Source organism: Paroedura picta, chromosome 4 (assembly GCF_049243985.1).
Source record: "Paroedura picta isolate Pp20150507F chromosome 4, Ppicta_v3.0, whole genome shotgun sequence".
Taxonomy (NCBI): domain Eukaryota; kingdom Metazoa; phylum Chordata; class Lepidosauria; order Squamata; family Gekkonidae; genus Paroedura; species Paroedura picta.
The window spans coordinates 99910539-99925811 of NC_135372.1; the positions used below are offsets into that span (position 1 = coordinate 99910539).

General features: G+C 46.5%; 1 protein-coding gene across 1 annotated transcript in view; it reads right to left on the minus strand.

Moving 5' to 3' along the window:
• The window catches only part of PIK3C2B (phosphatidylinositol-4-phosphate 3-kinase catalytic subunit type 2 beta), a 112060-nt gene extending 102124 nt beyond the window's left edge, over window positions 1-9936 (minus strand). The window contains exon 1 of the mRNA XM_077334660.1: window positions 9638-9936. The gene's annotated coding sequence lies outside the window, so the exon portion shown is untranslated. The remainder of the gene's footprint in view (window positions 1-9637) is intronic.
• Window positions 9937-15273: the final 5337 nt, after the last annotated feature.

Consider the following 15273-nt stretch of genomic DNA (forward strand, 5'->3'; position numbering starts at 1 on the left):
CGGTTACTTCTGAACTAACCAAAGATCGTCACTGTGTGTGACCATCAACACCAGCTGTGCATTCATTAATGTTGCTCACCACCAATAGGAATTCATATTATGAGAAGGGAATGCTCTGGGCATCAGCCACGATGACATGATTTTCACTAAGTACAACATAGCAAGACTTTATTTTATTTCTTTTTGCATTTTATCCTCCAGTTGTAGGGACTGGTAAAAAACATAAAATTCGAGTAGCAACTTGAAATGAGACATGACAGTTTGCACCTATGGAGATGTAACATTTTAGAGTAAAGGCAACAATTTCAAGACAAAAAAAATAGGGTAGGTTGTTTGTACTATGATGGGGCCAACCACAAAACAACCGCCATGGAAAACAGACCCAGTTGCAAAATATTGAGTGCTTCCAGGCCAAGCATTGTCCTGTGGAGAAGGCAGCTGTTTTCTAATGGGGACTCCCTGAACTCTTCAGAAGCACCAGGGGGGAAATCCAGGATCAGCTTTTTGTCTTGGTAAAGCTCAACACAGGCTCCCACAGCTGTATTAAGACTGGTCATCCCTCCATCTAGCACCTACTGCCTCAGGTCACGTAACTGTAGAGGAAGACGAGGGGAATTTCCTGAAGGTATTCCCATGAGAGCAGCAATCCTGTATTTCTGTTCAAAAGCAGTAGCAGGAAGGAGGAGGGGGAGTTTCTCTCTTTCCCTCCTGCACCATTTTAACAATGTGGTAGAAATAATTCCACCACCGCAACAAGCTTCAGTGAGCAAAAAAGGCAGGCACAAGGGTTACTAGCAGCCCTGAGGGTGGCAATTGCAACAGGAACCGCAGCAATCCAAAAGGAGGGGAGGTCCTCCAGCTTGTTCTTCATTTTTTCTTTAATTAGGAGATCCATTCACAGTTACTGTTTGTGTAGTGAATGAATTTTGAAAACGAGTACCATTTTGTTCTAAAATTTATTTTCATGTGACTGCTCTTTAATTATTTTGAAGCACGATTGAACTCTGTGTGATTTATTCCTAAACAGGATGGCTTGCAGTGCAAATACTCCTTTTGCCAATTAAGAAACCACCACATTTCCCTCTAAGCCAGGTTAAGCTTTGCTAGCTAAGGACGGTAATTTGTTTTTAGAACACGGCTGCCAAGGATTCAATGGCAGGAAGGAAAACAATGAGCTTCCCCAGAATTTCGACTTGTGTGCTGCTCAAGAACCACCCAGAGCTCTAGCTACAAAAAAAAAGGACAGGAGTATCACTGCAGCTTTCCACGCTCTCTCCTAACTTGCTCTGCTGTGATGCCATTCTCCAAGGACAAAGGCAACCAGGACAGATAAAAGAAACCACTCTTTGGGGCCTGAGCAAACCATTGGATTTCCTGGTACTGCCCCCTCCCCAACTTTTGAGGTGTATGCCAACAGCAAAACAAGAAATTCCTTTAGAGAAAAGAGCATCATTAATGTTCTTGATTTGCATCATTACTAATTAGAACTGCCAATGTCTTTTTTCTTTAATAAACTAGTTGAACAGTTTCATGATATGGAGGTAAATAATATCACCTTGTAACCAACAGCCCAGTGAGCCAATAATAATGGGTTTTTCCTCAGGCTGTTGGCTATTTTCTCCTCAGGCTGTTGGCATTTCAATCCTCCCTGTTGGTATTCAGGTGACTCCTAAAGGTTTGGCTGTTCATCCTGAACACTTTTTCTTCCTCTAAAACTGGGGTAGGAAGCAGGCTGCAGCCCACAGGTTCCCGATTGGTATGAGCAGGGGCCCAATAGTCTGATTTTCCCAAGGCCCCTTAAACACACTTCCTACACATGTAATAGTGATTTCTTTAAAAAATACCCTGTGGGAACAGACTGTTAGCCATACAGTTATATGGTTAACATGTTCAGCGGCAGAGAGCTGGTTTTACATCCAATGTGGAGTGTTCCCTTTCCATGGTTGGTTTGCCCACCACTCTGTTTGCTTAGAAACAACACTTCTAAGAAAAGAAGCTTAAAGCACCATGTGGTTGCAGCCTGTGCTATGTTGTGCCCTCCGCCCTTTCTCACAGAATGAACTTCTGACACTTCAGAAAAAACAGCTGTAATTAGCAGTAAGGAAGTGCAAAACACCAGTTCCCTCCTCCAGCCCTACAAAGGATGCGGGCATCAGTAATCCGTAGAAAAGGATGGCGGGCCAGTAGTCTACCGTGGTATCACATGCAATTATGAAGTGAGTTCCCAAAGCTAAAACATGCAGAGGTAGGTTTTATGGCAAGTGGGAGAAAACCTGCCATTTCCTAAAGGCTTTCAACAAGCCATACAAGCCAACAGGCCCCTTGGAAGTATTCTTATTGCTCACACCACTGGCTTGCAAACCCCATGTAAAACGGTGCAGGCCAGGGAAATATTCCTGCTACAAGAAGTCAGTGAACCTCTGCAGCATCCTGATGCCATTTGCCTTTTTTCTGCCACACAGTACATGATGGCTCATCTGGAAGTTATGCAGAACATGTCGATTTATTTTCACATTCACTGGAAAAACTGCCAGAGGGTGTGTAGGTGACTGATCATCGGTCCAGTGGGACTTGCTGTGTGGGCAACTGGCTTCCAGGAGAGCCTGCACACTGCAGGAATACTGAGTGCTGGCTGCCTGCACAAGAAAGGCAAACCAAATGACTGCAGCCATTGAGCTGCGCCTGAAATCCCTAACATTAGAGGAGTAACGATCTCAGACAGACGGTCTCTCTGCACTTGACAGCGGCTTCGATGAATTTCAGATACAGCTATTTCTCCATCATGACAAAAGCTGAAGCTGTATCAGCATATAACGAAAGCAGTAGATAAAACAACTTTAATGACATGGGGTCGGGTTTATACCACAGCAATACTTGGGCACAAGATCCCTGCCATCCGCTCACTGGGAATTCCACAGAATGCCAGACATTTTACCTTCCTGCAGGGTCCAGTCTGTAGTGAGAGCAGGCACTGGTTCCCAAATGAATTGTTGAGTGTGTACAGTTATTCATTTGGCTCATGAAAACAAACAAGGACAACAACGGGCTCATTCATTTGCTTCCCTGCAGCCTGGCAGTTTCAGGGAGAGAGTGAAAGATTCTCCTCCTTTCTTCTCATCCACTATACTTTACTGTGCTTTGAGTGGTAGCTGAGGCGGTGGCAGCAGTGGAGGAACCTGTAGGGAGGGGAAAGAATGCTTCCCAAGCCTTGCCCCAATGTACCTTGGGAAATGTAGTTTGCAGAGGTTTTGCAGCATTCAGGTCAGACACTTGAGAGCTACATTTTGCTGCATTCAGTGCAGCACAGTGCCTCATGCTGAGATAGGGGGAAGCAGAAGGGAAAGAGGAGGCATGGGAGCAAATTGCTATGAGAGGTGAGCATAAAAACACTAAAACCTGGGAAGAGAGTAATGACTGGAGAGGCAGGAAGGAATGGCACAAGTCTTGTTTGTGTACAACCCTGTGGTACAACCCTATGCTGCCCTAGACTATGGGACATGGGCTTGTTAGGGTTGTCAGCTCTGGGTTAGCGAATTCCTGGAGATTTGGGGGAGGGGCCTGGTGTTTCAGGAAGGGAGGGAGCTCAGCAGGGACGTGATTATTCAGAGACCAGTCTCCAATGCAGCCATTTCCCTCAGGAGAATTCATCTCTGTAGTCTGCTGATCAGCTATAATGCCAGCAAGCCCAATCTTGTCAGATCTCAGAAACTAAGCCAGGATGACCATGGCTAGTATTTGGATGGGAGACATCCAAGGAACAGTAGGCTCATGATGTGGAGGCAGGCAATGGCAAACTACTTTCCAACATCTCTTGCTTGGCTGCCAGACAATCCCAGAATCTCCTGGCTATACCACACACATGCCATATATAATAAATAATAATCAGGAGAGCTCCAAGGCCCTATCTGGAGGTTGGCAACCCTAGCTTGAATAACACAGACTATTTTGTTTCATTAATATAAGAAGAATGCCCCTGCAAGACCTTTCTTGCTCCCTTGAATTGCACCCTTTCAGCTTGCAGAGACAGCGAGAGAGAACAAACAACTAGATATAAAGGTTCTCACATATGTTTAGCATCTAGTGCAGAATTGTCCAATGCTGTGCTTCTATTTGGCACTGAAACATCCTTGATTTTTGCACCAGAAAAATCACATTCAGGACCTATAAGACTGAGATCTGATAGATATCAGGTCAATTTCAGTGGTATCAGATTCAGCAAGTTTCACAGTGTAGCAGTCTCTCTGCTTCTGAGCTAAGTGATGTAGAACCTCCTCAGGCTCCACCAAACACAACAACACTCTGCATAGCCTTTCATTTGTGATGAAGAAGTTTCAGTTCTGCAGAACAGCCTAGCAGTGCATGACAATTTATACTGCAGGCACCTCTGCAGTCAGGATGTCAAGTCCCAAAGGAATTCACAATCAGTCGAGGTGGGAGTGGAAGACAAACCCTCATTTTGCTTCAAAGAGCTATGTACTGAAAATGAGACTGTTTTCTAGCTAAGCTAAGCTAAACACAGCAAACCTCACAAGATGAGAAATCCCGAAAGTCTGGTTCGGGCAGGAGACAAATGAGCAAGTGTATTGGCATTTACACAAATGTGAAATTTGTAAAGATAATATCATGCATAGATGTAATCAAAAGGAACAGGTGTAATTGCCATCTCTGTTAAGTTACTGTAGAACAGAGAATCACTTCTGTTTGCAAAAGAATCAAATGACTTTCACTGTGTGACTTCCACCTAGAGACAGTGGAGAAACAGAAAATTTGAAGATAACAACAGGTTTCTCCTGGGCTTTTCCACAGGTGACACTCTGCCCCCCTCCCCACACACGCACTGTTCCAATGAATAAGTGAAGGTTTTGGAAACAGTAGGGAAAGAACAATTCAAGGTTTTACTCACTCAGAAAGTGTCCTGTGAAGATCCTGAAACAAATATATCTTTGAAAATGTTTGTGTGTGTCGACTGGAGTCAGTGGAGTCATTTAATGCTGTGGGCCTTGGTGATCCAAATACTGACCAGGACCAACCCTGCTTCTGAGATCTGACTTAATCAGGCTAGCTGATACCACCCATGTCAGAACACACTGTCAGTACTATAAGTTTAACTTACTAACCACAAATGCTGGTGGTCCTATTGGGACTATATGAAATTCTTTCTCTTCACTTTATTTTCCTTCCTACAAAGTCAACTTTTATTTTCCCCTGCCTCTCAGACAGAAAAAACAAAGGAAGGAAAAAAACACACACAATTTCCACGGCTCCAAAATCTTTTCTTCTGTCCACAGTGGTTTGACAGGGCCATCTTCCAAGGACATTAACTTCAATGGACTGAGAAGAGGGTGAGTCTCCTTAGGATGGCACTGCTAGTGCCTTTCAGGCTTTACTTTGTGACTAAGGGCAAGCAGTCCTCCAATTACTCTCTCCACCACGCAGCCAGATTGATTTCCAGCCTGCAGCAAAATTCTGGGAAAAATTACTTCTCTCTTCTCACTTGTAGTCCCTACAGGGTAGCGTTTTAGAGGCGATTCATACAAACAGGCAGTGTTTATTTCTTCCATCCTTGCATTATCCATCCACATTTTGGTGACCTTAGCTACTTAAGGCAGCTGCAAATAGTTGAGGCTGCATGTATAAGCAGCTGGCTTGCACTAAACCATCTTCATTCTGTTGCACACAGATGGCGAAACTAAACTCTTCTTGATGGCAGCCTGCTCCCAATCCATGCTGAGAACATCTAAACATGGAACATTCAATTTCCCATAACTTAACCTATTTTAGTGAAATCAACACTCCAATCTGCCACCATCTATAGCTCCATGCTTCCATTGTTCACCTAAGCCCATCATGCTCAGCAGGCAGCAAGGAAGAAGCAAAAGGACAGGGCAGGGGACAGCAGATGAAAACACAGCTGGGGAGATGGTCACCTTGCAAACAGCATCCTGAAATTAGAAGGCTGGAGAGCCAAAGTCTGTCTGGCTCCAGTGTTTTGCGAGCACAGGGCTTAGTTTGGTCATAACCATACTGAGCATGACAGATGGTGCTCAAGGAGACTTCTTTGGCACATCTTTGCTTCCGTCTACCTCATTACAGAAGAGGAAGACTTGTTATTTTTCATGAATCTAACATCCCTCAGGCTGTGCCTCTAAGGCTGTTTCCATATAGAGATTGTTATGATTCTTTGTGTCACTTCTGCAAATGCCTCTGCAGTCACAATAGTGACCACAGGAACCACATAGCAGTTTTCCCTGCAACTTTAATCAGCCCTCACATCCCTCATTTCTTTTCCCCTCCACCAGAGGTCTTCTAAGACTGTTCTCCACCAGAGGTCTTCTAAGATCTGTTGCAACAGTGTATCAGTCCTCAAATAAAGTTAGTATATATCCTTTTTTGTTATACAGGCAAAGTGCCGCCTGTACCTTTCCCCTTAAAACATCACAACAAAAAGGACTAGAGAATTACTTTTTACAAAAATGAAAGGTGGGAATTAGGACATTGTTGCAAAAGATGGTTATGATGCTACAGAATTCTAGTAGTTTCTGATTTAAAAAAAATAAATAAAAACCCATCTGTGGGGGAAGAGATGGCCGAGACAAAAATGGTGCAAATGTGTACGGGACCATAAAAAACAGGTACCCCTTCCTGTTCATATGGGCTATGATAATAATCTTTCCTAAAATATTGTACTAGGCCAGGTTTGGAAAAAGGTCACAGAATGGGGAGAGGGGCACACAGAGAAGGATGAATAGACACCAATATGATGCAGATGTTCCTGAAAACAGCACCATAGCAAAGTGGAACAAAAGGCTGGATGAGGAAAATTCCCAGGATTTACCAGTGTCAGATTTATTTGGGGGCAATTGGGGAGAAGTAATAAATGACTTGCCCTAGAAGTATTATATAGGTCATGACAAGAATTTTTTTTGGGGGGAGGGTATAAACTTCTGAGAGTCAAAGCTCCTTTTGTCAGATATCCTGACTAACATGGCTACCCTCTGAAACTAAGCATTTCTTTCTTTTGTTGTCTCATGAACTTCCACAGGTACATTCCTTAGACAATTAATGTAATTTATCTATTTATAAGAGCCTCTTGTGGCGCAGAGTGGTAAGGCAGCTGTCTGAAAGCTTTGCCCATAAGGCTGGGAGTTCAATCCCAGCAGCCGGCTCAAGGTTGACTCAGCCTTCCATCCTTCCGAGGTCGGTAAAATGAGTACCCAGCTTGCTGGGGGGTAAACGGTCATGACTGGGGAAGGCACTGGCAAACCACCCCGTATTGAGTCTGCCATGAAAACGCTGGAGGGCGTCACCCCAAGGGTCAGACATGACTCGGTGCTTGCACAGGGGATACCTTTACCTTTATCTATTTATTTTCCCAATGCCAAGTAGCAGCTGAATAAAAACACAGAATCTGGTGAACTACTGTACATGCTTCCAGAAGCTCTTCTTGGGAATAGAACCTAAGGCATCCCCATGGAAGGTCTCAGGAAGTTCTGTGGCAGCCCTGCAGAGTGAACATGTGTGGGGTTCCTTCACTAGTCTCATTTGCTCCCTGAATATCTACATACCCAAAGAGTGAGCCCGTCATGTTCTCTCTAGTATACCCTCCCTCTGTAATGTTTTCACCAACCTTCAAAATAAGGCAAGAAGGATCTACTGGTTGCTCTCCTGACCTTGGAATGCACTGCAGCTTCCATCCAACAGCCTCCAAGGCATGGAATTCTCAGGTGTGAGCTAACTGGTCCCTCTGATATGCAAACTGGCCAGAAGCAGGTACATCACTTAGTGTGTTTTGCTAGCTGCCTTAAAGACCCACCCTTGCCAAACAGATTTCAATGCAGATGACCCTATGTGTGTGTGTGTGGGGGGGGGGGATGCTTGTGCTACTGGCCTTACTGGGGGAAAAAATCCAATCTGTCTCTCAGAAATAAACTAATTACATTTGGTGCATGCCCATGACTGTGAGGCCCAGGGAATAAATCAGCATTGCATTTTATCATATAACACAATCAGAGTGTACCAATCGACTATTTTTAAAGGCAGTATCGAGGGAACCAATGCACAGGAGTTTGTTTGGTCTGCTGGAATCAGATCACAGCCTACAACTGCTGGAAGGAGTCTAAGAAAAGCCTCTGCAGGTGCCCCTTCAGCTCAACAGAAGTTTAGAGCAGTGTGGAGAGTGGCATCGCAGAAGACTGCTGCAGGCTGCAGAAGTTAAAATAGCTGTGTAAAGGGGTGGGGAGCTCCAATGGAATTAATGTTGTTCGGTCTTTAAGATGCCACCACACTTTGGCTTAGTTTTGCTTAAATTGCAGCTAAACAGTTTGATGGGCACAGTTAAGACTGAAGCTCCCCCCCCCCTCGCCCCAACTGCTCTTTCAAATGCACAGTCATTTCTTTAAGTCTGGTTTTATCATTTGCTCTCTTTTTTTTAAGCATAGACAGCGCTCTGGGGTGGAGGGGAGAAGACAAGGCTACCGTGGATGGCATCAAGGAAATGAATATCAAATTACTCTATGCCCAGTCCCAAAAAGCATCGCTCCTCTCTTTGCTTAGTAGGTCAATGCCTCCCCCTCCCTTCCTCCAAAACAGGGATGTCCTTCTAATTAGGGATTTTGCCCTCCTGCTCATCATTTTAACTCGGATTATGGTAAGAGCCCTATAATTTACACATAAACCAGACTACAGAGAGAAACCATAAGCTCCTTACGGTTTCCCAAATGCAAAATAAAGAGAGAGCTATGTGGGGGGGGGGGGGAGGGAAGGGGCATGAGACAAACAAGACCTAATGATAGCAGCGACACCGGCATTCCTGGCAAAAGACACCCGCAAGCATAATAGCCAGCGTGTATTTTGCTCTCAGTCCAACCAGGCGATGAAACGGAGGGACGCGCGGGGGGCGGGGGGAGTGGTTCTCGCCAAAGCGCAGGAATTTCCAGCCATTCAGCGGAGATTTATTTGGAAGAGGGGGGCGGGGAGCGGCATTCACCTTCCAAGGGAGTAACTTTGTCTCGGATGGCACCGGAAACCTTTGGGTAAAGCGCGGCCCAACTGGATCCGATCGGAGAGAGCCGAGCAGAAGGAGACTGCTGTCCGTGGCCGAGGTCCTGGACTCTGGCCCCTCTATCTTGCGGGGGGGGGGTTGGCCCTGTCTCCCCACTTGCCTCCCCCCCCCCCGCCCTTTGCAGGAGACCGCCGCCTTGAAAAGGGGGGAATGCTAGACAAACGTTTCCAAGGAGATCGCTTGCCGCCCAGCACACGCTGTTTAAAAGCTCTCTCTCTCTCACATACACAAACACACACGCGGGCACGCAGAGAACTCGCTCGCAAGGGAATGCTTGCAAGGGTAAGGTCCGTTTCAGCTCGCCAAAGAAGCGAGGTGGCCGCCAGGAAGGAAGGAAAGAAGGGCTGGCGGCCGCCTCCATGCCCGCAACCGGCCCGTCCGCCGGGTCTCCAGCGCCTGTGCTGCAGGCGAGGCCGGGGGGGGGGGCTGGCGGGGAAGCGCCCCCTCCTCCCCTCCCCCCCCCCTGCCGCGCGAGAATTCCCCGGGCGAGGCTCGGTCCTCTCTCGCGGCTCCCGCCGCCGGGCTAGGCGGGCTCGCGTCGCCACCCCGAGGGCCCGACGCGCCCAGTTCTCTCACCTGGACTCGGCGCGGCAATGTCCTGCTCGGCGGCGTCTTGTGCCCGCGCGTCTCCCGTCCACAATGCCCGCGGCCCCCAGCCCCTGCCCGGGCAGGCTTGCAGGACGGCGACAGCGCCTCGGAGCGATCAGCTAAGCCTGGAGCCAGGCAGGCACACCCAGCCCCAGCCCCAGCCCCAGGGGCTCTCCTGCAAGGGGGCTGCAGAAGGGACGCGCCGAGCGACAGCGAACCTCCAACACGACAGAACGCGCTAGACGGAGAGAGAGAGCGAGCGAGCGAGAGACACGACCGGACGGGGCGAGACAATAGAGGGAAGGGATGGGGAGGGACGCGCCCTCTGCTGGCGACCTTGCGCGTGGCCGCTCTGAACCCTCGCTTTAAAGAGCCGGCAGGCAGCTGCCCGTGCTCCGGCTGAGGCTGCGGTGGGGCGAGTTTTGGCCTCCGTAAGCCGCGGGGTCCCCCCGAGGAGCCCCGCGGCGAGGAAGCTGTGCTTTGATGCTGCATTGCGGGAACGGCGAAGCGGTGCCGCAATCCCCCCTGCGGCCGCCGAGTCGGCAGAGCGTCGGAGGGCACGTGTAGATCCGTGGAAGAGCGGCAGGTTGATGCTGGAGAAGACGGCCGAGTCTGGGGATGGAGCCTCCTTTCCATGCCTCGACGTTTCTGGGCATCTGGCCCCACCGCTCCTGAGAAACCGGCCCCAAAGTGGCATGCCGAATGTGCAGCATCTAGTACATGTGTCGGTTCACAGAGACGAAGCACGGTCCCCCCTTAGGGTTGTCGATTAGCCTGGTGGAAAATGTCCCTCCTTTTACCATAGGCTTAGTGTGTGGACATTGGAAGTGGGAGGTTTCCATGGCATGGAGATAAATGGCATTACTTGACAAATAAGTCTATTAAACTTCTATCAAATGGACAAGACATTTTTCTCCAGTTGCTTAATATTGTTCCTTATCTCTCCAAACGCCATGGTACAAATAGGGCAGCTTGGAGCAGTGGTTAAGAGTGGTGGCCTCTCATGTGGAGAACTGGGTTTGATTCCTGGTCTTCCACGTGCAGCCAGCTGGGTGACTGTGGGCCAGTCACAGATCTCTCAAAGCTCTCTCAGCCCTACCTTCATCACAGGTTGTCTGTTGTGGGGAGACGGGAAGGTGGTTGTACTGCTTCAGCCAATTTCTGCTTAGGCACCTGTTCTGTTACTGCCATTGGTTCTCTTCAGCTTCTGGCTTCCTAACCCTTTCTCCAGTGACTGGAAGAGTAACTTTGACGTGAAGCTACATTGACATGAAGCTAAACAGAGCAGGGCTGTTTAGACTTTTGTCTTAGTGGTCATACACAGAAGGTGTTGTGGTCTCCTCCAAGTAATACTTTTGGAGCTTCTTAACATTAACAACAACAAAAAAGTTGCTGTTGTTTTTGATAATACCAATATCAGTACCAATACTAGGCCTTTTTAAAAAGACAATTTCATATACAACACAATTGCTATGCATTAGCAAAAATATTGAATTTTTCTTACTGTGTGGAAGCCCAGGGTCTGGCATAGCAAAGCTGCCAGAGAAGGGTCAGTGAACCGGCTTGGACCTGATATGGGAAAGGGAAACTTGCAGGAAGATCATACCTGGGAGAAGCCAGCCCCATTTCTGATGGTGCTGGGAGGAAGACTCCATTCCATACTGAGCCATTATGAATGGTGCTGAACGATTCTCTCTCCTCCATTACCAGTTGGACAACTAGAAGAGTAGGGGGAGACTCACTGCTGCCTTTTGAGGTGGTCTCTTGGGAAGGTGAAGCTCTTTGCAGGTTGCTGCCAGGATATGTGCACTAACAAGTTCTGGTGAAGACAGCAATGGTTTATTTTGATTTAAAATTTAAGAGCAGGCAAAGCGGACAAACCTTTCCCCTGCCTTATCAGTTTCACTTGGAAGCAAGAAAGCTTGGGGAGGGGGATCATGCAGAGAAGAGAGAGATGCAGGGACTCCACATCAGGAAAAGCTTGCCTCAGAACTAGCTGAGATGATATTATTGGTGAGATCATACTTCAGCATTCCATGCAGCAGCTGCAAGTTGCAAAAGGAAAAAGTATATACATTCAGTGTTTTGGGGAGTAACAGCATTTGATCCAGAAGAAATATCAATGCTAGAGAACAAGACACATGCAAGCAAGCGGCCACTGTATGCACTCTTATGAGATCAACACTGAACTCAGGTAGAATGGACTCTCAGTAAGAGAGTTGTGCGCGGCGGTGTCCGAACTGGTTGTTCCCGGACGACGCAGCCAGTGTCACACCGAGGGAGGGGTGGGAGGTGCGGGTGCTGGTGTGTAACTCGGTGCACACATGCAGATGGCCAATTCAGACGCCGCCGTGCACAACCCTAGTACATATCGCATGAGATAGATTGACTCAATAAAGGAAGCCACTGCTCTTAGTCTGCAAGACATGACCAAGTTAATATAAGAATCACAAGGTTGTCATAAGTTGGAAGTGATTTGGCAGCACATAGTATGCATGCTGGGATACAGCAGGGACAAGGGGGTCCCTTTTCTGTACTTAGACCAAGGGGTGGGAGTGTCAGCCTAGGACCTTGTTCTAGAAATTGATTAATTAAAATGGAAGTGTATAACCACACCAAAGAAACACGGCCCCATGTGCTGGTAGCTAAGTGCCCATTTATTTTGCTGCTCTCATTCCCTGGCCAGCTGAGATTGCTGTTGCAACAGAAAAAATGACCATATGGCATTCCACACCCATAATGATCTTCTTAGTCCTTTTGCTTCTTTGATGCTGAACAAACAATACAGGGTATTTTTTATTCACAAAAACACTTGTGTTTAGGTGATCTCCACAAACCTATACCAACCAATAGCTAAATTCCTCTGAATTGTTCTGGCTCTCGGTACAGGGGTTTTAAGAATGGCTGTAACCCCAATCTTTCATCATCATTGTACTTGGTGGTGGGTTTGTTTCCTCCATGGAAAGATTTTTGCTTGTCTTCTTAAATGTGAAGGGCAACTAAAGGGCAGGGATAAACAGCCACCAGCACCACAAAATGCCCCCCCTGCCACCTGAACTCCCAGGCCAGTATCAGGGGCACTGAAATTCAACAGACCTCAGGTGAAGTTTTGGCTATCACTTCATTCCATGTTAGAAGCCTTCACGCAATTAATTTCTGCTCATTGGGCTACTGCTAAGAAGACAGGAAGTCCACCAAAGAAAAAGCTAGCTACCTCACTACCACATTTATATAAAAAGTCCAGTTAATGGGACATATGGCCCAATGGGGTGCACTGAGGATCACAGTGTTCCTGGAATATACACAATTTTAAACTTGCTGCCTTTATCTTCCTTAAGTTAAGTGCATATTTCAGACAGACATGCACATGATTCTGTGCTGGAGAAACAGGAACTATTGAATTCTTGTCTATCATGCAACTGTTAAATGTACTGAGGTTCTACGAGGGCTGCTTCGATACAGTAATGATTCTGCATGGAGCTTTCAGAGCTACTGCACATATAAAATGGAGCATCCACACATCAATTTCCTCCATATTGTTCTTGACTTAGCCCCCTGTAGCTGTCATTTCCTGCTGCCCCTGGAGGGCTTTGTCAGATTTTTTAAAATTGATATATTACAATCTATTTACCAGATCCTCTGAATCCTCAGCTCTCTTATCTTCTAATTAAGGAGTGGGATGTGCAAACTGAGAGTACAAGCACTGAGTCAGAAATGCACAGTTAAACTTGGTGTATGTGTGTGTGTGTGCATCATTTTAAATCTGAATACATTCTAACTTAGCAGTGTTGGATGGGATCATGCCTCTAAAGGAAAATAACAACTCTCTAGTTGGTTATGTGAAAACATTATATGCTAATTAGCACAAGCACATTGGATGGATCTTCAGCAGAGCTGAATTGAATTCTGAGGAACTAGAAGGCTTGCTATGTTGTGGTAACTTGGATGGTCTTAAATAATAATTTCCAAATGCAAGACAAAGCTGTTGTGTTTGCAATATAACTGTACGGAAGCTTTCTGGTCTCTTTCCATACCTACACTTCCAGGAAGAAGCCTGGCTCTCCTACAATGAGCGTCGTCCAGTCTGCTGGTGGAAGCTGCCCTCTGCTGGCAAATGCTACAAATTCAAATTCCATGGCATTGTATCTGAGGAACTGTCCATGCACACAAAAGCTCATACCTTGAGTAAAACTTGGTCTTAAAGGTGCCCCTGGACTCTAAACTTTACAAGGGTTATCAAAAAGGATAAGACAAGGCATAGCAAAGCCTGTTGTTGATTCTGAGACCTGCTACTAAACTTGCTCCATTATTATTTTAACTGTAGCCTCTCACTGCTGTAACATTCCTTATCATAATTCCAGTTGCTTGAGAAGTCTTCCTCCCCAAGCACTTATGGCAATCTTGCTTTTTTCTCTCCCTCACACACAGGGTTTTCCCTTCTGACTTCTTGCTGAGCAGTCCCTTTATCTATTTCCTTCTTATTTGTCTACTAGTAAAAAAGCCCATTGTATCCGAAATACAATGGGCGCTAGCAGGCTCTGCGAGCCGCGGATCGCCTTCCCCGGTGCTTGGGGAGCTTTTTTCCTCCCCCCCCTCTCGGAAAAAGCTCCCCAAGCACCGAGGAAGGCGATCCACGGCTCTGCGAGCCGCGGATCGCCTTCCCCGGTGCTTGGGGAGCTTTTTTCCTCCCCCCCCTTCTCGGAAAAAGCTCCCCAAGCATAATAAAGGGATAAAGGGCAATTTGTTTCAGTGGGTAAAATGTTGGGCTTGAAAATGGGTGGTGTCAATTTAAGTCTCTGTCATAAAGCTTTCAGTCTAATCCTCTTGAGAATTATCAGGCACTTGCTGCCTATAAAAATGTGAAGCAATCATTAATGGTAAATGAAAGAAAAGTTATACAGGCAGGAATCCTATGAGTGCTTACTGGCAAATGGATCCCACTGAACTCATTGAGAATTACTTCTGACTCCAAAGGCATAGGATGAGGCTGTTAATGTGTCATTGTTTGATCTGGCAGCTCCGAGATGTGTTACACAGCTGTTTACTACCAGTCAACTTGGAGGCTACATGGAAATCATAGCTGCTAAGGAGTGTGCAGCTGCATCATTAACGAATGTATAGATGTCAAACAAAACTGGTGCAACCCTATGTTGTGGGCATGATATAGACTGATTTGTTGGCTTCTCTGAGTTTACTGCGGTTCTATCAACCCTATGAACCCTAAGCCAATTCAACTCTCATTGCTTTGTCCTAAGGACCTGGAAAAAAAATCAGAGACCGCATAGTCATCATTAAGCTAGGATGCTGTGGCTGATGCTTGGGTTAGTTTGTATTGAGGGACATCTTCTAGTCAGTATTTGAAAAGTGATTGCCACTTTTGCATATGAAAGACGCACACTGTTGTGCATTAACCAACATGATTGTTGAAAGAAATGGAAGGAAACCTTCAGAAAATCTATGTTCTGAAGGATCTACCGGGCTCTGCTCAGTAAATATCTGATGACAGAAGCAGGCAGAGCCATATCTTGTTAATTTTGTGCCCAGAATAATATAAAGAATATAAATTGCACCCTCTACAATGAAAATATAGTTATTTCGCTAAAGAGGCAAATGCATAAATAACA